Genomic DNA, 27,436 nt, shown 5'->3' on the forward strand with positions numbered 1-27,436 from the left:
GACCGTTGGGGTTTTTCTGTAATTACTGTATGGCTTTTGCCTTACAATATAAAGCGCCTTGGGGCGTCTGTTTGTTGTGATTTGGCGCTATATAAGTAAAATTGATTTGATTTGATTTTGATTTGATTTGATGTTAATACAATATTTTATTCTAAATCAGGGCTGTGCAAACATGATCCATAGAAACAGTGTCTGAGACAATCTGGCTTTTTTTTTTTTTTTTTATAAAGCATCACATCATCCTAAAAAAAACAATCAAGGTTATTGCAGTTAGGGCCAAAAGGGGTCATGCCCAAGTACAATCATGTAACCTAGTCATTCATTTCATATTGTTGTTATTATCATCATCATCAGTGGAAGCAACAGCATTGCAGAGCTGGGTGAATAATGGCATTTTCAGAACAGATAAATAAATATCATGAAAATAACTGAAAAAAAAAATGAAAATAAACATATGTTATTTACACAAATATAAAGTAGGGGTGTGCTGAGTAACAAAAACTGAATTAGTGAAATATTATTATAATCCTGCCAAAGTTATGATCAAACTGCAGAAAACTGACATTGTTTTATGCTTTGTTTCCCAAGAAGCACTCTGGTGGCCTCATCTTATTGCCTGCAATTTGCCCCCCCGTATCCTGGCTTGCACAGTGCCCTTGACCAGGACATGTGAGGTCTGGTTCACAAGTGAAATTGTTTGATTTCTCCCAAATATTCAGTAAATAAAGGAGAAACTGGGAGCGATGTGCTTGTTCACAGCCCCACAGATCCAGGTGTGTGCATATGAAATTCCAAACAAATAAATATAATTTGGCCCATAAGTCTCAGTAGTGACATATCCACTGGATCCTCTGTCACCTTCACCATCCTTATTTCCCGCCTGGTAATAAGCACCTGAATACATAAAAGATCTTCCTCAATTCTTTCCTGTTTATATTAATGTTTTATTTAGTGTTTTGAATTATCATAATCAAAGTTCCAATAAAATAACAAAGTGGAATAAAATATACATATGAAGTGAAGTGACATATGAAGTTTGGTAACCCGTCCCTCACAGAATCTCGATGTTATGTTAACAAACAAATTAGCATTTAAATGAGTCCTGCATTTTATCCTTCAAGGTTATGTGGTTATGGATATTAAATTAGAGGATGTGGATTTGCTTGTGTGTATGCATGTTTGTGGGAGCCTGTGTGTGGTCCGTAGGCTGCCAACCAACTAGTCCCCCAGAGGTGTTGGAGCGGGTTTGTTTGGGGTTGGTTTGGGAGAAACCAAGGTGGTAATGTGAATGTTCCACCTCGCGTGGTTTTGGATCTGCGCATCCTTTAGTGGAAACAGTCTAGACATTTTGTAATTGTGAAGTTTTCACAAATTTGGATAAATTAATTAACCTGTGTGTGCCTTATGATGAGAGTCTTTGTAAAACATACTCAGTGGCCACAAGAATGCCAGACCCAAAAGTGTCCTTTCTACTGGGTAGGATGGGAAGTGGACACTCCAGATTTCAAGATATGTGTCCAATGTTCATTGCCAGTTTGTCTTTCTGAGCTTTCCCCATGTCTGTTCTTATTTTAAAATGTGCTGGCTGAATAACTCCTAACCACCTGATACCAATGCTTTTTGCACATCATTGGTGAAAGCATCTGTCAGTTTTAATATCTTGGATTTCATTGCTGTAAAGCAGAGATGTCGTGGTGCTGATTTGCACAAATACCATGTACATATCCACCTCTGAAAAACTGGATTGACTATGTACTTGCCTAAAAATATTCAAAATGTGCATATGTTCCAGTAAAGTAGGTCTTCAAATGATCTTTACACTATAATTTTGTTAAAAATATGCAAAAGTACATTTCACAGAGTTCAACTCAAAAAAATCTACACATGAGAGCTACAAACCCGAGGAAAAAAGTAGCATTTATAATTTTTTCAATGAGAAGAGGAACCCCATGTGATCTGTCTGAACTAATCACTGCTCAGCTTTCACAGCTTAGCAGTGTGTAAACAACATGATGTCCTCGGCTGGGAGTGCTGGTGTCGCAGACTGAACGGTCCCCCTAAAATTTGCCCCCCCCCCGATGACGCGTTTCACGGATTAACACCTCATTTCTGCTTCAAACTGCACTCCAGTCATCATCTATCTCAGCGACAGATATCTGAAGCTTTTGTACAACAATCATTTACACATAAATTCAGCATTATTTCATCAGAAAAGGCGGCGGAAGCAATCAGAGCGCCACGGCTAAACGAGCTGCTAGCTGATGCTTTCACTGTGCGTCAGTCATTTCAACGCGCCACGGAATTTCATTGAGTTTCTGCTTAAAACGGCCTCATTTCTGCTTAAAACTGACATTAGAATGATTTAAGAGGTTTTACCTTCATCATATGATGGTTAATAATTCCATTAATCCATTTGATGGCTTTGGGTGAAGAGACTCCGTCTCAGATGTGCTGTTGTGGTCCAAAATGACGCATGCTCAGATGCAAAAGGCAGACCAGTTTTTAGGGGCAGACCGTTCAGTCTGCGACACCGGCTCACTGGCTAGAGAAGCGGAAATGAAATGCTTTTTCCACCTTGAATCCATAAAGAATGATAAATCCAGCCCAATGACAACAACGAGGTGGATTAAGGTTGTCGATTGCAGTAAATCATGGCTAAATTTAGACGGGCGGAGCCAAGTAATTCTGGTTCTGGTTATGAAGCAGGACCGTACATGCCTTGATTTTCAAGTGTGCAGAGTGTACAAGCATGCACATGTTCGTTTTTATAAGTCTGGTTATAGGATGTTTGGAAAAAAGTAGTACAAAAAAAATGCAGGATTGATGTTGCCTGATTTGGTGAAACATGCCAGTATTTAATATCCTTGCAGTCTTTACTTTCCACGAATTGGCCACGGACAGTATACATGTACTGCTATGGTTGTATTTGTTACACTTCATGAATTACACGTATTCTCTGTTTGTCTTGACAAGGGTTAGGCCCAGTGCCTACACTGAGCTTGTTACCTTTTTAACATAAAATATTTTTGAAGCTTATGTGTAAAATCAAAACACTCTGCAACCTTTTATTTCTAACTTCTGCAAGTTGTGCCAGGAAAACGTTTCAACTGCAACAAAATTGGCTTGATATGCTGTGAATGTTTGTATGCTAGTGCATGAATGAACATACAAGGCACAGTTATTTTGCATCTGCCAATTTCTCAACATTATGACATCTCTGCAGTTTTCCAAGGATTCTGACATTGAACATGATCCTTTTTTAGTTTTCAGGTTTTCCTAGATTCCAAGCAAATTTTTGTTCTTCCACAGTATGAGGACATGGTTGCAGTCTTTTTGAGGTGATTCAGTTGGTGAGCTCCATCTAATCATTATTGTTCTCATCACAATTCATTTAAATTCTCTTTTGGAAGATCGCTTTATAAGGAGTAATGGAAACTGGCAGGGCAGCAACTGATGATAACATGTATGGAGACAACTTACAGTATTTTAAATTATGTGCTCTACATCTGCCCTATAGACAAGAAACATATGGAACGCTAGATGATGATGATTATTATTATGAAGATAATAAACTATAGAAAAATTATATAAGGATTCTGTGCACATTATTCAAATTCAAATTCCAGACAGACAAGCAGCTGCTGGCCAACCAACCACACATAGTGGTGGTTGACAATGGAAAGAAGGCTGTAGTTGTGTTTGATGTGATAATCTCAGCTGACAGCAACAGCAGAAAAAGGAGCAGGAAAAAATCAAGATGTCCCAAGGGCTGAAGGAACAACTGGAGCAGATGTAGAAGGTAAAGTCCAAAATGGTCCCAGTGGTAATAGGAGCACTATTAGCTGTAACCCCCAAACTAGAAGAGTGGCTTTAGCAGATTCCAGGCACAATGTCAGAGTTCTCTGTCCAGAAGAGTTCAGTCCTAAGAACAGCTAAGATACTGTGCAGTGCCATCGAACTTCCAGGCCCGATGTTAAGGAAGACACATTTGTTTTGTTTTGTTTTTTTGGTTTTTGTTTGTTTGTTTTTACAATTTTGATATCAAACCCAAAACACAGATGGAGGCAAATCTATGACTACCTTTGTGGAGGTAACCACAAAACTGGTAATCACAAACTTTATCTCCCCTTAGCCTGGAAACATTTAAATCTCAAAATGACAACACTGAAAATCCACATTTTATCTCTAAACAAAACTTAATCTCCCTTCATTTCAGTTTGATTTGTGAACCCGCTGAAATACATGAAGTTTTTAATCTCCCTCTCACACTGTCAGCCACCGTGATAAATGCAGATGAGTGTAAAAGATAGTTGATATGTTTTTTTAACTGATGGCAGAGGGTCTCCTGCAACCTGAAAGAGTAAATATGTATGCTAATATAGTAGCTCATAAAGCCTTTAAAACAGCCACACACTCCATATGTTGGTGCACGCCACCACACTCAGTGTGACTTTGCTGGAGGCAGTTTACGTCTCGACACATCAAACACAGTGCTGTGCAAAAGTTTTAGACAAGGTATTTCTCTATAGCAGGTTAATAAGGGACCATATTTGAAATTCTCAGGTGTTGATTAAAAAAATACATAAATAAATCTAATCTTACATATATTTTTGCTTATTGTATTACCTCTCTGGGGAAGTTATGTTTTCATTGCCATCTGTGTGTCTGTTAGTTTTTTGTTTTGTTTTGTTTTTTTGTCCAGAAATTATATAAAAAGTGCTGTGCAAAACCTTTAGACACCCAGGTATTTCTCTATGGCATGGCAATAAGAGACCATATTTGAAATTCCCAGGTGTTAATTAAAAAAAATCTAATCTTACATATATTTTTGCTTATTGAATTACCTCTGTGGTTACGTTTTCATTGCCATCTGTGTATGTTAGTTTGTTTGTCCAGACATTATTTTAAAAAAGGCCTTAATAAAATTTAACCAGGTTAGTTCCATTGAGATAGAGATCTCTTTTACAGGGGAGACCTGGCCAATTTGTGAAATTTCCAATTCACCTTCATGTCTTTAGATGCGGGAGGAAGCCAGAGCACCTGGAGGGAACCCACAGAAACCCAGGGAGAACTTGCAAACTCCACACAGAAAGGCCACAGGTGGATCGATCCCATGACCTTCTTGCTGTGAGGTGACAGTGCTAACCACTAAGCCATCATGCAGTCTTTAAGGCATTTCAATTAAATATTGTGGAAAGGTAGATCTTGGCCCAAGGAAAAGTTCATTAAATATTGGTGTAGACTCAGATGAAGGGATGAATATTGATTTTGATCTTTGACCTATGATCTTTGATCCTGATTTCTTTGAGCATAATCTTGCCTTTGATCTTTCATTTCTGGCACAGATTCCTTTAGACTTGTAAGATAGACAAAATATATTTTTTCTTGGAGAGGCTGGAAGAGCATCAGCATCAAAAATTTGTTAACAGGGTCAAAGTTCAGCAGTTAGGATCCACCATGCCTGATCCAGGTTTCTATTGATTAAGATTATACCTTGCTCCATGTGAAGTGTTTTAAGGCAGTGTTGTTGTGATTTGGCGCGATACAACTAAAAATAAATTTATATTGAAATTAAGTTGATCGATATGAGATAAACTAAGCATGTGTCACTAAATTAATGTGCATTCCTTCTTACTTTCAAATGCATGATGCCAGCGGAACAATAAGCCAGTCAGCACTGTAGATGCTTTACCACAGAGCCACAGTGCACTTTTTAAAAGACCATTAATGCTCTCCTTTGTCAATAATTTGCACCACTTCTGACCAAAATGGGAGTAACTTCAAATTATTTCCCCCTAGTTCAGACATAGATCACTCTGTACCACCAGTCTTTGCTATTTTTTGCCCAGTAACTCCTTAACATTTTGTCATAAATAATCCTAACTAGAGCTTTGCTAGTGGGAAGGCCCCAGGGAGTGACAGATCCCATCAGAAGTCGTAGAGTGGGAAACCTGTGCTGCTAAAACACCTGCACAAATTTTTCTGCCTCTGCTGGGAACAGGGACACATTCCCCAGGACATGCAAGATGCGAGCATCGTGACGTTGTATAAAAACAAAGGAGACAGAAGTGACTGCAATAATTATCGAGGCATCTCCCTTCTCAGCACTGTTGGAAAGGCCTTCATCCGTGTTGCATTAGCACATCTACAGATCTTGGCCTTGTGTGTTTACCCAGTGTCTCAGTGTGGCTTTTGAGCTGGGAGGTCTACTGTGGACATGATCTTTTCAATATGCCAGCTGCAGGAGAAGTGTCAAGAGCAGCACATGCCACTTTACATCGCCTTCATCGACCTGACCAACGCTTTCAACTTAGTCAGTCGATGCAAACACTTTAAGCTCCTGCAGAAGATCGGCTATCCGCCAAAACTCCTCACAGTGGTCTCTTCGATCCATGAGAACATGCACAGTACATTTTGTTTCAAAGGCGCAACATCAGAGGCCTTCTCAGTTAGCAGTGGAGTGAAACAGGGTTGTGTCCTTGCGCTGACGCTCTTCAGAATCATCTTCTCCAATCTCCTCCAGTACGCCTTGAAGGATTGCAGCAAGGGAGTGTACAGTCACTCCAGGGCTGATGGCAAGCTCTTCAACATTGCCCAACTTTGCGCCAAGACTAAGTTGTGGAGGTACTCATCCGTGAGATGCTCTTTACCAACAATGCAGCCTTGAAGTCACACTCCGAAGACAGTCTGCAGCAGCTTGTTAGTTGCCTCTCTCATGCCTGCAAGGAGTTCAGACTGACCATCAGTCTGAAGAAGACAAATGTCATGGCGCAGGGCACAATTGCTCCCTCTAACACTGGCATTGATGGGTACAGCCTTGGGTCAACCATCTCTAACTCACTCTCCATTGATGCAGAGATGAACAGCAGGATTGTGAAATCAGCAGCAGTTATGGCAAGACTAATCCACAAAGTCTGGAACAACTCCAGCCTCACTGAGAACACAAAACTGCGCGTCTACCAGACCTGTGTGCTCAGCACACTCCTCTATGGTAGTGAGGCATGGACCACCTACACCAGACATGAGAAAAATCTCAACAGCTACCATCTGAGGTGCCGTAGACAAATTCTGCACATCGGATGGCAGGACAAGATTCCCAACACAGAGGTCTTGGAACGCGCCAACATGAACACCATGTTTACCATTCTTAGCGAAAGGCACCTTTGTTGGCTTGGCCACATCAGGAGAATGGAACCAGGCTGCATTCCTAAAGATCTGCTGTACGGTGAGCTGGCAGAGGGCACTCGTTTGACTGGTCGACCACGCCTACGCTTCAAGGATGTCTGCAAGAAGGACATGAAAATATGCAGCATCAATGTCAACACATGGGAGCAGTGTGCATTGAACCGTGCAGCCTGGCACCTTACTGTCACAATAGGTGCACAGAGGGCTGAGCAGGAGAGGAACCAAGGTCTTGCTGAGCAACGAGCTAAGAGGACAGAGCGACAGCGGCAGCCTCAGCAGGCATCACAGTACACGTGCAACAAATATAGCAGAGATTGTCATTCGCAGATTGTACTGATAAGTCATTCACACAGGTGCATATAAACAAAAGAAAAACATTTACTGTATATTTGTATTGTCAACTGTTTTGGTAGCATGGCCCAAGCAGAGGGTCACCCCCTTGAGTCTGGTCTGCTGAAGGTTTCTCCCTCAAATCATCAGAGGGAGTTTTTCCTTACCACTGTCACCTGTGTGCTTTGTTGTGATTTGGCGCTATATAAATAAAATAAATTAAAATTAAATTGAAAAGTGTAAAAATAAAAAAAAAAGCAAAAAAACAAACTGGATGCTACAGCATCGTCTCCCGCAGGCTGCCAGGAGCTTTTCTGGAATCACATGAGCAGACAAATACTGTGTGATACTTTGTAGCATGATTGGAGGATTTTTAAATTTTGAACCCTGTGTCGTCTTTCATTGACTCGTCCCTGGCTGTCACCACTCATATGTTTTTGTGTGTCTCACTCACTCTGTACTGAGACAAGATTATATGTGCTGTTCACTCACCTTGTGTGGAACCAAAAGCCTGCTTGGCCCATGGACTATTACAAGCCTTTCATCACTTTTGCTGCATATTTCCATCCTGATTTTTGAGTCATGCTTTATAGTTATGCACAGAAATCAGTCAAGCATCAATACATTTTTGTATTAAAATAGGCACACATTTACTAGTTTGTTTGTTTTGGTTTCCCTCAGTTTATTATTCAGTGTAATGGAGTGTTGCTGCAGTTAAGGACATTTTTTACTAAGCTCGCTTTTGCCTTGTTTCTGTTTAATTTATGAGCCTTTACCAAATATAGGTTAAGGTAAGATTTCAGAAGAGATTTGAGTTTACTGATCAAATACTTGCAACTCGTCAGACATCAAAAATTGTGCATATCATAGAATGCAGGCACACAGCAGCCCAAAGAAAACAAATGAAGACTTGCAAACATTCATACAGTACATTTACTGTTCAGTTCTTCAGAAATTACTCCACATATTGTTTATAAAATTATTAATATAGCTCCCGTCTTTGGAAGCTGTGTGATCACTAATCAGTCCGTGGTACAGCTGCACCTCTTTAATCCTTAGGTGGGGTCGAGTGATTTGATGGATTACCACCATGAGGATGTGGTTACATTCAGCCCATGTTTGCCTATAAATCTACCTGAAACTGGAGCTACACTTCACATCACTACTAGGACATTCCAAGATCTCCCTCTGATCCATCACATGAAATGTCAACTTGCAAGTGTTCAGACTCCCAAGCAAACCATTTCCCGTAGCTTTACCTCCACCCATCCCCATCAGACATTTATTTATTTAGAACTGCTCTCCAGTGCAGTTTGAGCCATTGCAGAAACCAATTTGCGAGTTTGTGGAGCCTGATTTCAAAGTGGGGTGCACAGCAAAGCATCTGATATGTCCTTGTGGGTTTGTGACAGGAAATAATGATTTACAAATGCAACAGAATTCTTTTTAAGGCATGCCAGTGTTAGGTGGGTTGTTGTTATTCCAAAGAAAATTCCGCCTCCACCCCTGAAGCACATATCCTGTGAAACCACATCCAAATATCACAGCAGCTATGATGCTTGAAAGGGTTTACATCTTAAAACATACTACTACTAATAATAATAATAATAATAATAATAATAATAATAATGTAAAAACATCCATGTCAAATAACACCCATACCTTAGATGTTTCACAACAATTCATGCAAATTAATTCTTTGTGATTCAGTGATTTGAACTGGCATCTTTCAGTGAATACCTCTGCAAACACTTGAAGTGCTCTAACAGGTTCCCACTCTCTAGTGTAATGTTTTTACTTTTTTTTTTTTTTTAAACATATGATCCACCCCTCCAGTTGAATCCATTTCAAAATGTCATCTTTATATTTTTCTGGAAATTTCCATTTCCAAATTGAATTTTCACTTTGATTAACATTGCAAAATCAAATGATCCACAAAATCTTAATTGTGACCGAAATCATAATTTGTCTATTCTTACAGTATTTTTTTTCCTGTTCTTTTTATTGTTGTTTATGCACCTATTACTTCTTACAGATGTATTTTCTTTTATTTTTGTTTATGCACCAATGACAGACCAAATTGTATGTGAGAACTTAAATGGGCAATAAATTTGATTCTGATTCTCATCTGAAATCTCATGTCAGGATACGTGGATGCGTGGCACAGAAGGTGGTGGACACAAATGTAGACTCTCAGACAGAGATGAAGGATTAATCAAAAAGGCTTTATCTCATAGCAAAGCAGTGGTTCTGTACACAAGTAGGCAGGCAGCAATGCAGAGGTACAGGCAGGTGTGAGGCAAAAGGTGTTGTCAAAAATGAGCAGGGTTCAGTAATATGGAGAGACAAAGTAACAAGGGCTGAGGCAACTGCAGATCCAGAAAAAGAGGCGAGGTCAAGACACGGCAAAGCACGGCAAAACAGGACTTAAGGGGTTTTCACACCGGAGGCATCATCCATGGCAGAAGCATCATGAATCTGTCTAAAAAGCATTATTTTCAATGACACACATTGGTTTTTTGACGTGCTGCAGGAGCACGATTAGCCTCATTGCCATGTAGCTGCTGAGGGCCAACACAACTTAATAATATTTTGTGTTGGCTGCAGTGATCTCTCAGAGCAAACTGCGCCTTGGTTTGTGCAAACCAGGTGCCAGTTTACAGAAGCGTGGCTTTGAGCATCAAGTGTGGAAAAATTTTCAGCAGCAGCGGACATTTTCGTGTGAACAGCTTTGAACAGAAGTGTGACATATAAAAACAGAAAACCCAGTGTGATTGCAAATGGCTGCATTCTTTTCTGAACGTTTCAGTCGCTGAATTACATATGTACGAGACAGTCCTTTTGTGCAAGCATGTACGTGCACTACAACACATCCAAACACTGAATGCATTCATCCAGAGTGACTCAGCTGGAGAAAAGGTGGCGCGCGTGTGTGTGTGTGACTGATTCACCTACACAGCACCTGTGCTTGCGTGATCAGAACTGGTAATTGAACCTGCACGCATGTGTGTGACTGACTGCTTGATCCACACAGTTGCAGCGCCCAGTGATCAGAAACACCAGGGTTTTGAAAAAAAGGCAGAGAGACAACGCAGTCTCTCTTTTTCTCTCTTTCTCCCCCCGATCCCTCTGTCTCGCTCTCAATGCTGAAACAAGAAACGAGAAGTTTAAGTTTGCTTATGAATGTGAATAGCAATATTTTCTATTTTTGTTTGGGTAGGGACACAGAAGGACTCTGAAATTTGCGATCTGATGTTCCCAGCCCTGAGAAGGAAGCGGTGTGTCCCACTGTACATCTGGAAACGTGAGTGCCATTTGCTTTACTGTTTTGAGAATGGAGCACATTTCTTCAATGCAAAAAAAAAAAAAACAAGCAGGAGTGCGGCAAGGGCTACACACAACAGTACACATACATTAAAAGCAAACAGCTGCAAACAAATCTATAAATGCAAGGACACACAAAAAAACGCTGAGTATGTGCACATTTTGGGTGTAAAGACAGCGATTAGAGTTTCGGTATTTGAGAGATTTGAAAAATATTTGCCATGTTTGGAGTGTGTATTATTTTGGTGGAGTATTTGGCGGGTATGGTTAGTGTGGTTGTGGGTTTTTTGTTTTGTAAAAATGAGGCATCTTATGAATGTTGAGCAAGCGCTTCAATTTTTTTATATTGGAGCAAGATGGAGTGCGCAGTGCGTCATCAGAGTCTGAACCAGACTGTGAGGATTGTTGCTCATCCTTTTTTGCTCTGGATGAGCAACAAGAGCAGGTGGATCCGTCAACATGCACACAGATCTCCACAGTGGATTGGATCATGTGCTTCTCTTTGCAGCTTCTCCAGGACTCAGGCGCAGCAGAGCTCCATCCCAGCGTTGAGTCCTGGAATGCAGAGCAGGATGCAGACACACACACTGCTCTAGCAGTGGTTCCAGGCGTGTTTTGTTTAAAGCATCGAGATCAACGTCAGCTTCAGTTTCATTTTGTTCCTCTTTCGTTCCTTTTGCACTCTTGACTCGCAGGCTATTCGGTCATGGGAAAAGTGAAAGCTCATTCATCCACCTTTTCTCGATGATTTGTGACTTTGTGACATTTTTCCTTTGTTCAGCTATCGTCGTATGCTGTGTGACAGGGCCAATAAGTCAGAGGGTGCAGTATCACTCCCATACACTCAGATCTCAAGCATCCAAAACCCAAAGACTTGAAATTTCATCCTATTGCAAAGATATTTCATCACTATTTGTCTCTATATGGCTCATCTCTAAACTCTTCCCCAACATCTCCTGACTTTCTAGTGTGAGCTACCAGAGGCACGAATGTCACTGCTGAGGGAAATAAATCTCTCACTGAATTGGTGCTGTTAGCAGACACAGACACACTGCGGATGGCTGACCAGTAAGTCAGTGAAAGCCTGGATCTTAGTGTTGATCCGGACAGTTGCCGAGCTAAACACTTCAACTACTCCCTCCACTTCTTGTGAGTTCACACAAGCACATCCATCAATTACACAAATATCACAGCGTCATCTGCAAAGTAAAGGTCAGTGAACCATTCCTCACAAACAAAGGCACCCAGGTCAACAGACTCCACAACTTTTCTCAACACCCAGTCCATGCAACCACATACGTACTGAAGACAGTATGCACCAGAAGACATCCCTGAGGGAGGCCAGAGGTCACTGGGGAAAAAAATCAGAGAACCTGCTTCCGCTCTGCAAAGCTCCAATGTTTAAGCTAGCCATGATGTTCAACAGTTTGTTGGAGATCCCATGAATTCCCAGGATGCCACACAAAGCAGGCCTATCAACCAAGCTATATGCTTTCTTAACCTGAATAAAAGTCAAAATTAATAGTGGTGTGGCAAGTTTTGTCCAATTAAATGATGGTGAGAACAGTTTTTGCTTGCTGACAAAATGTATTTTTAGGCTTCCCGTATGTGCACGCATTCACATGCACACAGACACACACACACATACACACACACTCACACACAATGGACTTGAAAGGTCTTTTTCACGTGTTTGAACTCATCATTACCAACTCCAGCCTGGGGATCTGCTCAACCTGACAGCCTTGTTGATGGATTATACTTGTATGGTCACAATTGATTGACTGCACCTCACTCAATGTAATATGCATTTGTTGGAGGTTACAGGTAAAAGGAAATGCATAATGATTTCCCTTCGTGTCCTTTGGCAAATGACCCCATACAAAGTGTGATGGGCACTTTACCATATTGAAGGAGGAAAGGCTACTTTTTGCATTTCACTGTGGATATTCTGCTTAGCAGGCAGAAGAATTAACTGGTTTCCCTTTTAATCAAATTTCAATTATGCCAGTATAAGAGCGGAAACACACTCATTTTGTGCTAGGTTCTTACTGTGTTCCTTGAAACCGGTACTTTTCCTCCTGAAGCTCCAGGTAATTAATCATCCATACATGTTTTAAAACATCAGCGACTCTCCTTGGTTCCTTTTCTCAGTTAGTACTTTGCTTCTGTTGTCCCAATGTGTGAGTGATTACTACCTAACTAAATATATTACATATTCCAAAGTGTGGAAAGTACACATATGGCGTGGTCTTTGAAATGGCATTTTTTTTTAAGCATAAGCAGAAAATACAAAAAAATGAGGCTGAATGGAGTGTGAATTCCAATGTACTTGTACATGTGTGGCTAAAAGAAAAGAGAAAATTTAGAGTTGTATGTGAACATATTATTACTTGGGGATTTTTTTCCCTTCAAACTAACTGTCTGGGGCCTTGAATAAGACTCTTCATCTGCATCATTCCAGGCAACCCAGCTGTAAATGGGCACTAGCCGAGGCTGGGGAAAAGACTTGCGTTGAAGTGGCATCCTGTTCCTGGGCAGTCATAGACTCTACTCTGGGTCACACTACAGAATCCAGTAGGGGTCCAATGGATCACAAGTCTCAAGGTTTAGATCAGATGATGATTTTCACAGAATTTTCATTCATCCATCCATCCATCATTTTCCTCCGCTTTATCCGGAGTCAGGTCGCGGGGGCAGCAGCTCAAGCAAAGCCGCCCAGACCTCCCGATCCCCACACACCTCCCCCAGCTCCTCCGGGGGAACCCCAAGGCGTTCCCAAGCCAGCCGAGAGATGTAGTCCCTCCAGCGTGTCCTGGGTCTTCCCCGGGGCCTCCTCCCATTGGGACGTGCCCGGAACACCTCTCCAGCGAGGCGTCCAGGGGCATCCGGAAAAGATGCCTGAGCCACCTCAACTGACTCCTTTCGACATGGAGGAGCAGCGGCTCGACTCCAAGCTCCTCCCGAGTGACCGAGCTCCTCACCCTATCTCTAAGGGAGTGCCCAGCCACCCTGCGGAGGAAACTCATCTCGGCCGCTTGTACTCGCGATCTCGTTCTTTCGGTCATGAGCCAAATCTCATGACCACAGGTGAGGATTGGAACGTAGATCGATCGGTAAATCAAGAGCTTTGCCCCCCTACTCAGCTCTCTCTTCACCACGACGGTCCGATACAGCAACCGCATCACTGCAGATGCTGCACCGATCCGTCTATCAATCTCACGCTCCATCCGTCCCTCACTCGTGAACAAGACCCCGAGATACTTAAACTCCTCCACTTGAGGCAAGGACACTCCACCGACCTGAAGAGGGCAAAGCACCTTTTTCCGGACGAGAACCATGGCCTCGGAATTGGAGGTGCTGATTTTCATCTCAGACGCTTCACACTCAGCTACACACCGCCCCAGTGCACGCTGAAGGTCCTGATTTGACGAAGCCAACAGAACCATATTGTCCGCAAACAGCAGAGACGAGATTCTGTGGTTCCCAAACCAGACCCCCTCTACACCCTGGCTGCACCTAGAAATTCTGTACATAAAAATAATGAACAGAACCGGTGACAAAGGGCACCCCCTGGCGGAAGCCAACGTGCACTGGAAACAAGTTTGACTTACTACCGGCAATGCGAACCAAGCTCCTGCTGCGGTCGTACAGGGACCGGATAGCCCTTAGCAAAGGACCCCGGACCGCGTACTCCCACAGGGTGCCCCGAGGGACACGGTCGAACGCCTTCTCCAGATCCACAAAACACATGTGGACTGGTTGGGCGAACTCCCATGAACCCTCGAGCACCCGATGGAACGTGTAGAGCTGGTCCAGTGTGCCGCAACCAGGACGAAAATCACACTGCTCCTCCTGAATCCGAGGTTCGACCATCGGTCGAATTCTCCTCTCCAGTACTCTGGAAAAGACCTTACCGGGGAGGCTGAGGAGTGTGATCCCCCTATAGTTGGAACACACCCTCCAGTCCCCCTTCCTAAACAGAGGGACCACCACCCCAGTCTGCCAATCCAGAGGCACTGTCCCCGATCATCACGCGATGTTGCAGAGGCGTGTCAGCCAAGACAGCCCCACAACATCCAGAGACTTAAGGTACTCAGGACGGATTTCATCCACCCCAGGAGCCTTGCCACTGAGGAGCTTTCTAACCACCTCGGTGACTTTGGCCTGGGTAATGGATGAGTCCACCCCTGAGTCCCCAGTCTCTGCTTCCTCTTTGGAAGACGTGACGATGGGATTGAGGAGATCCTCGAAGTACTCCTTCCACCGCCCGACAACATCCCCAGTCAGGGTCAACAGCTCCCCATCCGCACCGTAAACAGTGCTGGTGGAGAGCTGCTTCCGCCTCCTGAGGCGTCAGACGGTTTGCCAGAATCTCTTCGAGGCCGACCGATAGTCCTTCTCCATAGCCTCCCCGAACTCCTCCCAGACCCGAGTTTTTGCCTCTGCAACCGCACGGGCTGCGGCACACTTGGCCTGCCGGTACCTGTCAGCTGCCTCTGGGGTCCCACCTACCAACAAAGATAAGTTGGACTCCTTCTTCAGCTTGATGGCATCCCTTACTTCTGGTGTCCACCACTGGGTTCGGGGATTGCCGCCGCGACAGGCACCAGAGACCTTGCGACCACAGCTACGAGCAGCTGCATCAACAATGGAGGTGGAGAACATGGTCCACTCAGACTCCATGTCTCCAACCTCCCCCGGGATCTGGGAGAATCTCTCCCGGAGGTGGGAGTTGAAGACCTCGCTGACAGAGGGTTCCACCAGTCGTTCCCAGCACACCCTCACTATACGTTTGGGCCTGCCAGGTCTGACCGGCTTCCTACCCTCCCAGCGGATCCAACTCACCACCAGGTGGTGATCAGTCGACAGCTCTGCCCCTCTCTTCACTCGAGTGTCCGAGACACGTGGCCGAAGGTCAGATGATACGACTACAAAGTCGATCATCGACCTCCAGCTCAGGAGAAGCAAAGAAGCAAGTAGAAAAGGGGGTGTTCACAATAATAGTAGTGTGGCATTCAGTCAGTGAGTTCATCAATTTTGTGGAACAAACAGGTGTGAATCAGGTGTCCCCTATTTAAGGATGAAGCCAGCACCTGTTGAACATGCTTTTCTCTTTGAAAGCCTGAGGAAAATGGGACGTTCAAGACATTGTTCAGAAGAACAGCGTAGTTTGAATAAAAGTTGATTGGAGAGGGGAAAACTTACACGCAGGTGCAAAAAATTATAGGCTGTTCATCTACAATGATCTCCAATGCTTTAAAATGGATAAAAAAAAAAAAACAGACGCGTGGATGGAAATGGAAAATAACCATCAAAATGGATAAAAGGATAACCAGAATGGCAAAGGCTCACCCATTGATCAGCTCCAGGATGATCAGAGACAGTCTGGAGCTACCTGTAAGTGCTGTGACAGTTAGAAGGCGCCTGTGTGAAGCTAATTTATTTGCAAGAATCCCCCGCAAAGTCCGTCTGTTAAATAAAAGATGTGCAGAAGAGGTTACAATTTGCCAAAAAACACATCAACTGGCCTAAAGAGAAATGGAGGAATATTTTGTGGACTGATGAGAGTAAAATTGTTCTTTTTGGGTCCAAGGGCCACAGACAGTTTGTGAGATGACCCCAAACTCTGAATTCAAGCCACAGGTCACAGTGAAGACAGTGAAGCATGGTGGTGCAAGCATCATGATATGGGCATGTTTCGCCTACTATGGTGTTGGGCCTATATATCGCATACCAGGTATCATTGGTCAGTTTGGATATGTCAAAATACTTGAAGAGGTCATGTTGCCTTATGCTGAAAAGGACATGCCCTTGAAATGGGTGTTTCAACAAGACAATGACCCCAAGCACACTAGTAAACGAGCAAAATCTTGGTTCCAAACCAACAAAATTAATGCCTCGCAGATGTGAAGAAATCATGAAAAACTATGGTTATACAACTAAATACTAGTTTAGTGATTCACAGGATTGCTAAAAAAGCAGTTTGAACATAATAGTTTTGAGTTTGCAGCATCAACAGCAGATGCTACTATTATTGTGAACAGCCCTTTTTCTACTTTTTTTTACTAATAGCCCAGTTTCATAGCCTTAAGAGTGCATATCATGAATGCTTGGTCTTGTTGGATTTGTGAGAATCTACTGAATCTACTGGTACCTTGTTACCCATGTAACAATAAGAAATATACTCAAAACCTGGATTAATCTTTTTAGTCACATAGTACTACTATTATTCTGAACACGACTGTATCTCTAACTCCATTCAAGGGTCACGAGAGGTTCTGGAGCCTGTCTTTCCAGTCATAGGGCATGAGGTGGGGTACGCCCCAGACAGGATGCCAATCTGTCACAGGGCCACATATAGACAGACAAACACATTCACACACGCACACACACATATGGTCAATTTAGAGTCACCAGTTTACCTAAGGTGCGTGTCTTTGGCAGTGGGAGGAAGCCAGGGCACATGGAGGAGACCCACACGAACATATGGAGAACATACAAACTCCACAGAGAAAGCCCCAGGCGGGAAGCGATCCCTTGACCTTCTTACTGTGATGCAACAGTGCTCACTACTAATCCGTACTGCCCGCATAAATTTCAGATTGGCAAAAAGGAGATGAGTATAACTTTGCTATCAATTCATTAAAGAACTAGCAGGGTACACAGGCAATGCCTGGGTGTGAGATCTTGTACAGATTTGTGATTGCTTTGCTTCTGACAATATGGTTGATTGGCAATTCCCCATCATGCTCTGGTTTGATGTACAATCAAAGACCAGTCATGGAACATACACACATACTACATCTGAGTTCCATAAATAAGATTTAAAGAACAATGAAAACAAGGAACTTTTGCCCACATTCCTGAAAGAAAATAAGGTGTCCAATATTTAAATAATATTTTCAAATAAAATTGAACACCTTTTCACTAGGCACTGAAGTATGAGGCATAACTCGCTGCACGTTATCCCACTGCCAAACACAGGTCCAGCCTGGCTGGGGTGAGCCCTACTGTGTAGGCAAACCACTGGGAAAAAGTCAGGCAAAGTATTTTTTGTTTCTGGCATTCAGCTGAGCACAAGGCAGTAGAATTGCTTTTTAACCATTTGCATGAGCACACAATTGCATTGATTTCACTGTAACTTTGTATTGACATTTATGCAAGTATTACTTTAAAAACAAGACAACATGACAAAGAATCTGTATTTCATACTATCATTTAAACTTTGCAATTCATCTGCAGTGCTGACCTGTGGGGGTGGTCCATATGGATCATGGATCTATTATGGCTTGTTAGACTACTAGAATGGGCCTCAGGGCCTATACAGGACTTACAGTGAGCTACAACAAACTTCTGATTTACAAAAATGGCAAGGTTTTAAAAAGCCCAGGAACAGGTCTTTTTAAAAAAGTTATCATCTCATTCTCTCACTCACTCTCACACACACAAATCATGAGCTCTGTCTGACCACGCATATTCCCTTTTATGATACGTCCATCTCAAACACCTGTGCACAAAGCTCAGTCTCACAACACAAAGACCACAGAGTCATGGTCAGAATTATCACCCCTATATTTTAAGCACATACATTAAAATATCTTGGTGCAGTCGGTCTGCTCTCTGTAAGCCTGATCCTGTCAGTTCTCAGAAGCTAACCAGTGTGGCATCCGGTTAGTACATGGGAGACCTCTTTGGAACACCAGTGGCTGTGTGTGTTTCTCCAGGTAAAACTGGAGTTGCGTCAGGAAAGGCATCCGGTGTAAAACTTGTGCCAAATACCAATGCGGCTCTGACTGTATCCGCTGTGGTGACCCTTGAACAAAAATGGGAGCAGCCGAAAGGACGACAACAACAACTTTAAAATATCTTGACAGATAAATATCAAGACATCTTAAATGAAATGTAAGCTTCTTTAACCCTCTGGGGCCAACACTGTCGTATACGATGGCTGAGACCAAGATTTCTAAATTATAAATAACTTTTTAATGAACTGAGATAGAAATTTACTTTTGTTTTGCTGAAAAGTTAACTCTGCGGACTTTCGAGCCACCGTCCACCATCTTTGTACTCCTCATAGAAGCTGTGTGATGATGTGAGCAATGTGAGTGTCCAATCAGAATTGGTTCACCATCACATGGTTTTCCAAAATCCAATCGTAGAGCAGATTCACCTCACGTGACACACCAAAGATTGTTTTCAGGAGTGATGTGTTACTAGTTTATTATAGTTTGCTGTGTGTTTTGAATAAATGTGTGTGGAAAATTATTTCCCGCTTTACTTTTTTCTTTCTTATTTCTGATTGTAAACCTTTATTACACTTATAAAACACAACTATAGCATATATATTTTGAAAGTACAGGTTGTCCTGAAAAAAGAGACATAAAACTTGATTGTAAGATGCAGGGAGAGCTGTTAACAACAATAACAAAACATTTATGCCAGGCGAGTGAACTGTCCAACAAAATGCCCTCAGACCCCAGAGGGTTAACCACTGAATCTAAAACATCACAGTAGATGCATGAAACAATGTGGAATAAGTCTCTTTGCCAAAGGGTATTCGATGTGACGTCAGTGACCGTATGGCCTTGGCGGAGGATTGTGCTCTCCGAGTGCTTCTACTTTAGAAAAAGTTTGCTTGATGAAAGGTCACAGGAAACGGGACCAATCTTTCAAAAAAAAAAGACACCCTTCAATTTACACTTTTAAATTGCTCATGGATGTGCACTGACACACTGTTCATACTGAAATGCACACTTCACTGGGTCACAGGAAAAAAATAATAATGCACTGTCTTTCCAAATTTAAAAAAGAACAAATCAATCTACATTTAAAAATTCTTCTTTTTTAGCATGTTAAGATAAATTTTGTTTATTTATTAGGTTGTTGCTCTGCTGCCTGTGATTTACCATAATTAGTGGAGCAGATAATTGTAACAATTGTTAATTTCTGGAAACAAGCACCAAAATTGGAACACATACTCCTCAAACATTACTCTTTTGAAAAAACTGAGTATCCACTTGAATTTTCAGTAGGCGGCCAGGTAGGGGTCAACTGAAGAATTACACAGGGGTCAAAACTTAAAAATGCTCCAATCATATTGAAAGCTATACCACATTATTTGTCTGATCACAACAATACCAAAAAGGTATAGTTTGGACTATCTATGACTGAATGTTATGGAGTTATGGGGTAAAAACAAGAAGAATGGTGACAAAGGTCAATTTCAGTTTGTACAGGGGTCAAAAGTTAAAGTTGCTCCAATTTTGGTAAAAAGTGGTGCAAATTATTGGTTGAACTAATAGGATTAATAAATGAAATAGTTTTGACTGTGTTGAATGCTTGGTCTGCAAGGTAAAGGTAGCGCAATGTTGACGTCCATTGGATTCTATATTTAGAGCAACTTTAACATCTGACCCCTGTACAAGCTAATGCTGACCTTTGTTACCATTCTTGCTGTTTTTACCCCATAACTCCATAACATTCAGTCATAGATAGTCCAAACTATACCTTTTTGGTATCATTGTGATCAGACAAATAATGTGGTATAGCTTTCAATATGATTGAAACATTTTTAAATTTTGACCCGTGTAATTCTTCAACTGACCCCAACCTGGCCGCATACTGAAAATTCAAGTGGATACCCAGTTTTTTCAAAAGAGTAATGTCTAAGGAGTATTTGTGCCAACTTTGGTGCTTGTTTCCAGATTTGAAGGATTCCTCTGTAAATATTCTGTTATCTTCTGCACTAAATTTGGTGAATGATTATGAAAAGAATACCAATTTCTCTCCTAAAAAGTCAAGTTACTGATGTTAAACCATAAACTAAGATTTTATTGAAACTTAAAGCCTCTTTTGTTGTAATTGCAAGGTTACAGGAAACATCACCATCCACTCTTTAAATCTGGCGTGGCAAACCAGTCAATCGATCGCGGGCTGAGTTCCAGTCGATCACATGACACTGGATTCATTGAAAAGATTTAGTGCTGCTATAATGGACTGATGCAGAAGGTGGCAGCAAAGCCACCTTCTATTATATTACAGATATCAGTAAGAATAGCCGAAATAAAGAAAAAAACAATAACAGTGTTAAAATCAACAAGTTCTGGTGTGGTCCATATTTCATGATGTGCACTGATAAGGATGAAACATCTTTAGATAAATTAAAATACTATAAAGATACAAACATACATGTGTAAGAAGCACCAATAAACTATTTATTGAGTTTATTTATAGTGAACAAAGCATACATGAAAGGTACCTTATAAACACACAGCAAATATTACTGCATTTTTCCACAAAGCAGATAAACACCCATCTAATATTGTAACATATCACAATAAGCTCCATCAGCACACATAGTTCAGATTAAGTTGAGAAACATGCTGGAAATATTCACCTTCTGTGTGTGGGTACAACATGAAGGTGGACAAAGGGAAGGTCGTGGGATAAGAAGCTGATACCAGATGTCACATTAAATCTCCTGAGGGTTCACCAAGGCTATGTTCCTCTCATAGGATAAAAACAGCTTCTCCTGCAAAATGTATGACACACACACACATGCACACAGTTGCAGACGCGCGGCTCCATCTCAGCGACATCCGTGCATTTTCCATCCTGGTTCCTGTATCTCACAGCACTGCGAAATTTCTTTAGTTTCATAGAGTAAGCTTGTGGAGCAGAGCAGATCTAAATCAAGCTTCTAAAAGCTGTGCATAAGTCTGAGATGTTTCCTGGGTTATCTGACAAAGACAGAGGACATAACGAGAGATGGATCAGTTACAACCCCCATCTATTTCTCCTCTTCCTCATCCTCTCCCTGCTAAGGCGTCCCATCTCCGTGTCCTGCTATCCTGAGATACAGCACCTCTTCTCAACCAGATCATACCGGGACAGTCTTTCCTCTTGAAATTGAGGTGGGCCGGAAAAATATTACCTTTTGTTGACGTCACCTCGTGGAGAGCAAGGGACACAAGGGAGAGGTGGCGACTAGATTACCGGTCTCTAAAAATAAATGTGAAAAATCTCTTCTCTCTTCTGCCACCTTCCCTTTTTCTATCGCTCTATTTCTATCTCTCTGCATGGTTTCTGTTGACCGTTTTTCCTCTATAAGAATGGTCTCCAGGCAGTTCATCAGTCGCTGTATTTTGATTTACACTGAACTCTGTTGGTTTTGACCTGTTTAATGACATGTAACATTCACATATTTTATAGGTGTGGCCTGGCTACCCTCATTGTTTTAAGCCTTTGCCGCCTGCTCCGTTTTACTGGTCCCAAAGGACAGTGGGTGTTGAGTACTAATTGGTTCCATAGCAAACTATAACATGGACTCCACCAACGACTGTCCGCCTTCATCACCACAGGACCGTAACGAAGGATTTGCAAACAACACAGAAGGGCTGATAAGAGGCCAGGTGGGTATTTGATGTGGTTACTAAGTGACTAATTTGCATTTTTTTATGCATATCAAATAAGCAGAAAGAGAGAGAGAGGAAAATTTGACATGCCTGGGGTTGGGGGGGGGGGGGGGTGTTGTGGATAACAGCCACAAATGGCTCAAAATTTAAAGTGTGGAGAAACTGCAGCAAGGACTCATTCTGTAACGGTAAAAGTTTTTGTTGATCCTGATTGAAATTTGATGCAAATGTACAAATAATCTTGTTTTCTACAAAGCTCCTGATTTTGGACATATTATTATCCCTCACCACAAAGTGGACAAACAGGCCCGAGGGAGCCTCAGTGATCCCACTGCAAAGTTGAGTAGAAAGAATTAGAAATCCAAAATGGCCACCCAGATGGCTGCCATTATGAAAATGTTCCTTCCCCATGGGTGATAATTTTAGTTGGGTGTGAATATTTCATGTCTTCTTTTTACAACTAACTATTTCCATATCCTGAATCAACATCATTTGAGGGTCAAAGTCACTACAAAGGGTTAGGTGCAAAACTTACTCTTTACTTTATTACCCATATTATTTGATTATCTCAGTGTTTTAAATCAAGTTCATTTTGAAGGTGAAGTTCAAAACAAAGTGAGTTGCTAAACGAAAACCACCCCACTTCCATATCCAGCCATTGAGGTATATCAAATCTTTCTGGGCCCTTGGGTTGTTCCCAGTCTGTAGTGAGAGCCTTGCATGGCAGCACCCTGACATCAGTGTGTGAGTGTGTGAATGTGAGGAATAACTGTGTGAATGTATGAATGTAAGGCATCACTGTGAAGCAGTCTGACCATGAAAGTGCTATATAAATGCAGTCCTTTGACACTGCATTTGTATTTGTAACTATTTGGGAGAAATAGGAAGGATTTTGAAATGGAATGCCAGATGGACAATCACAATCCTACAGCTTCTGCAATGTGTTGCTTATAGGAGCTAAAAATACTAGGGTGGGCAAAATTCATATTTTATGTGCTCATTTTTTTAGTTTTATGGCCACTGTTTCATCTTCCGTCAAACACAGAGGTTAATAATGAGTACTGGAGTCCACAGTCGCACTGAGCCAAGTCCTGGCAAAGAGGCATGGTCGCCATTTTGGATCCGGGCAAGTCAGTGGGCAGCATGCATAGACACTCAATTACTCTCATCAAGAAACAGGTGGAATATGCCGGAAAGCTGCACATGTTGGCAATGCCACAAACAGAGGGAGGGAGACAACATTTCCTTCCATAAGTGGTTTTGGTTAGGGCCCCTTAGTGCAAATATGTACTCAGTGCAACTCATGGCGAAACAGCTTGTATGACCGAACCACAAAACAAAACCACAAAAACCACAGTTCCCACTGTCTTCGCACTGTACGCACTCAACACTGAAACATCATGTTTCAGTGTTGACTACACACTACTTTAGTCCATGGGCGGAGTAGGCTCACCTTGCACCCCCCCTAAAATTGATGAAAGTGCATGTAAGTTGTAGCATTTGATCTATATTTTCATATTTTTCATGTTGCCACTGAAAAAATAGGGACTCAATACCACTGCTGGGGTGTTATTTGTGAGCGTGGCTCAAAATTTTCCAGTGGCCGGTTTTTGGGGTAGGGGAAATCTAAATTGACATAACTCTTGATTGGATTGTCATACAAAAGTGTATGACCCATCAAAATGTTTGTCTTGATGTACTCTAAGGTTAGAAATCATCATTATGCAAATTACGTCCATATATAGGGCAACAGAGCCAGGGCCACAGAATTCAGGTAATGCCTAAAATCTGGAAGCCAGGCCTTTAAATGTTTCCTGAAGTTCTAAAATGGGAGATAGTTCAACTACACACCAGTAATGCCTTTTACTGACATCACTTCACATATTTAACCCACCAATGTTCAATTATTTCTTCATTGATGACTCTGTACTTAACATAAATTGTGCGATCTTCGAAAATGCCAAAAAAAAATCAGTGATTTCAATGTGGTAAAGTTATGAATACCTTTGAGCAAGATATGTCACAACAAATAACTTCCAGCATGAAAATTACTCCATCTTTCACCCTAAACTGATTTATGAACAGTGGTGGGCACAGATAACCAAAAAAAAATAATAACTTCGATAACAGATAATCAGATAACTGAAAGAAGATAAAAAAATAAACCACCCAAAAATGTATCGGAAGTTACAGATAACCGATAAATTCCAATATTATCTCTAGCACATTTACAACTGTACTAGTAAAACAAATTTAATAGCTTCTAGTAATATTAAAAATAACAACAGACCCAAACAATGAGACCACACTTTTTTCTTTCAACATTCTGCCCCTGCTGGAAGCTCTTGTTTACTACAGCGCTCCTAGCACAGAGGCACCCCGAGAGCAGCCATAAAGCCAGCTCTCTATCAGTTACAACGCTCTGGTCAGGCGGAGGTCTTGAAAAATAAAGTCATGCTGAGTTATGGTTTCGATTTATAAATAACATTACAACCCTAACAAAACTAAAGTCATTTAGTTTTGTGTCATGTCTGTGATCTGCTTTTTTCTACAAAATTAAACAACTGAATGAACATCCTCTGAGGCCGCTGATTCCATAATTTTTGCCAGGGGTTGGAATACCGATAGAATAACTCCATTAATGTCAATTCTGTCATTTGTACAAAGTTAAAATATAACATATATCTTTTAATGTTGAATAATGCACTAATTCTGAGGTTTTGTAACAAACAGACAGATCGCAAAGGATTCTGGGTAAAAGTGCCTCTGCTAAACACTGATTGGTTCAGTCATTCATTATGTAAACCAACCCGTTAATGTGACATCTGTTGGGTGTTGGTGCTTAAAGATAAATGTGCTTTTGTAAAATATTCCATTTTTTTATTTGTAAAAGGCATTTTTACAGAGCCCTGGAAATGTCATCGCAAAATGTTTTGCATGTGGAGAGAATGTACACACGTTTTATGATGTTGTAAAACGTGCTTTACACTGTGTGAGATGATTTTTCATGCAGGAATTTTTTGGACCGAGTTTCAGGTTAATTGTGCGCCCTGCATCGTGTAGTGTACATGGAGTATCAAGCTGTGGTCAACATCTGACGACCACCTCCTGATCGCCGATCATATGGTCGAATGAGAATCAAACCTGTTTGATATATTATTGTGGTCGGCGGCCGTCGTGAGGGTTTCCTGCTGCTGAAAAGCTACAAGCATCCAAACGCTTGCACTGTGTTTGTGCAAACACTGCAGAGCTGGCTTGTAATGTTATTATTATTATTATTATTATTATTATTATTATTATTATTATTATTATTTTGCTGTTGTTTTGTTTTGTTTTTAAACTTCATTTGTAAAAAAAAAAAAAAAAAAAAGCCATTTGCAAAGCCAAAAAGTTGATTTGACAATCATCTGATACAACCCCTGGCAAAAATTATGGAATCACCGGCCTCGGAGGATGTTCATTCAGTTGTTTAATTTTGTATAAAAAAAAAAAGCAGATCACAGACATGACACAAAACTAAAGTAATTTCAAATGGCAACTTTCTGGCTTTAAGAAACAAAGAAAATTGTGGCAGTAACGGTTACTTTTTAGACCAAGCAGAGGGAAAAAAAATATGTAATCACTCAATTCTGAGGAAAAAATTATGGAATCATGAAAAACAAAAGAACGCTCCAACACATCACTAGTATTTTGTTGCACCACCTCTGGCTTTTATAACAGCTTGCAGTCTCTGAGGCATGGACTTAATGAGTGACAAACAGTACTCTTCATCAATCTGGCTCCAACTTTCTCTGATTGCTGTTGCCAGATCAGCTTTGCAGGTTGGAGCCTTGTCATGGACCATTTTCTTCAACTTCCACCAAAGATTTTCAATTGGATTAAGATCCGGACTATTTGCAGGCCATGACATTGACCCTATGTGTCTTTTTGCAAGGAATGTTTTCACAGTTTTTGCTCTATGGCAAGATGCATTATCGTCTTGAAAAATGATTTAATCATCCCCAAACATCCTTTCAATTGATGAGATAAGAAAAGTGTCCAAAATATCAACTTAAACTTGTACATTTATTGATGATGTAATGACAGCCATCTCCCCAGTGCCTTTACCTGACATGCAGCCCCATATCATCAATGACTGTGGAAATTTACATGTTCTCTTCAGGCAGTCATCTTTATAAATCTCATTGGAACGGCACCAAACAAAAGTTCCAGCATCATCACCTTGCCCAATGCAGATTCGAGATTCATCACTGAATATGACTTTCATCCAGTCATCCACAGTCCACGATTGCTTTTCCTTAGCCCATTGTAACCTTGTTTTTTCTGTTTAGGTGTTAATGATGGCTTTCGTTTAGCTTTTCTGTATGTAAATCCCATTTCCTTTAGGCGGTTTCTTACAGTTCGGTCACAGACGTTGACTCCAGTTTCCTCCCATTTGTTTCTCATTTGTTTTGTTGTGCATTTTCGATTTTTGAGACATATCGCTTTAAGTTTTCTGTCTTGACGCTTTGATGTCTTCCTTGGTCTACCAGTATGTTTGCCTTTAACAACCTTCCCATGTTGTTTGTATTTGGTCCAGAGTTTAGACACAGCTGACTGTGAATAACCAACATCTTTTGCAACATTGCGTGATGATTTACCCTCTTTTAAGAGTTTGATAATCCTCTCCTTTGTTTCAATTGACATCTCTCATGTTGGAGCCATGATTCATGTCAGTCCACTTGGTGCAACAGCTCTCCAAGGTGTGATCACTCCTTTTTAGATGCAGACTAACGAGCAGATCTGATTTGATGCAGGTGTTAGTTTTGGGGATGAAAATTTACAGGGTGATTCCATAATTGTTTCCTCAGAATTGAGTGAGTCCATATTTTTTTTCCCTCTGCTTGGTCTAAAAAAGTAACCGTTACTGACTGCCCCAATTATTTTTCCTGATTTCTTATAGTGTTTCTTAAAGCCAGAAAGTTGCCATTTGAAATGACTTTAGTTTTGTGTCATGTCTGTGATCTGCTTTTTTTCTACAAAATTAAACAACTGAATGAACATCCTCTGAGGCCGGTGATTCCATAATTATTGTCAGGGGTTGTATAACCGGGGTCAAAATAAATAGAACACTGCCATCTACTGGTTCCCAGATGCTTAGTACTTAGGGCGAATACTGCCGTGAACACTACTGGCCAGTA

General features: G+C 41.4%; 1 long non-coding RNA gene across 1 annotated transcript; it reads left to right on the forward strand.

Moving 5' to 3' along the window:
• Positions 1–4,924: 4,924 nt before the first annotated feature.
• Positions 4,925–17,280, forward strand: LOC117502550. Its single transcript, XR_004558353.1, has 3 exons — positions 4,925–4,986; positions 16,839–16,844; positions 17,251–17,280. It is a non-coding gene; the product is annotated as an uncharacterized LOC117502550 (long non-coding RNA).
• Positions 17,281–27,436: the final 10,156 nt, after the last annotated feature.

Source organism: Thalassophryne amazonica, chromosome 2, assembly GCF_902500255.1.
Source record: "Thalassophryne amazonica chromosome 2, fThaAma1.1, whole genome shotgun sequence".
NCBI classification, from domain to species: domain Eukaryota; kingdom Metazoa; phylum Chordata; class Actinopteri; order Batrachoidiformes; family Batrachoididae; genus Thalassophryne; species Thalassophryne amazonica.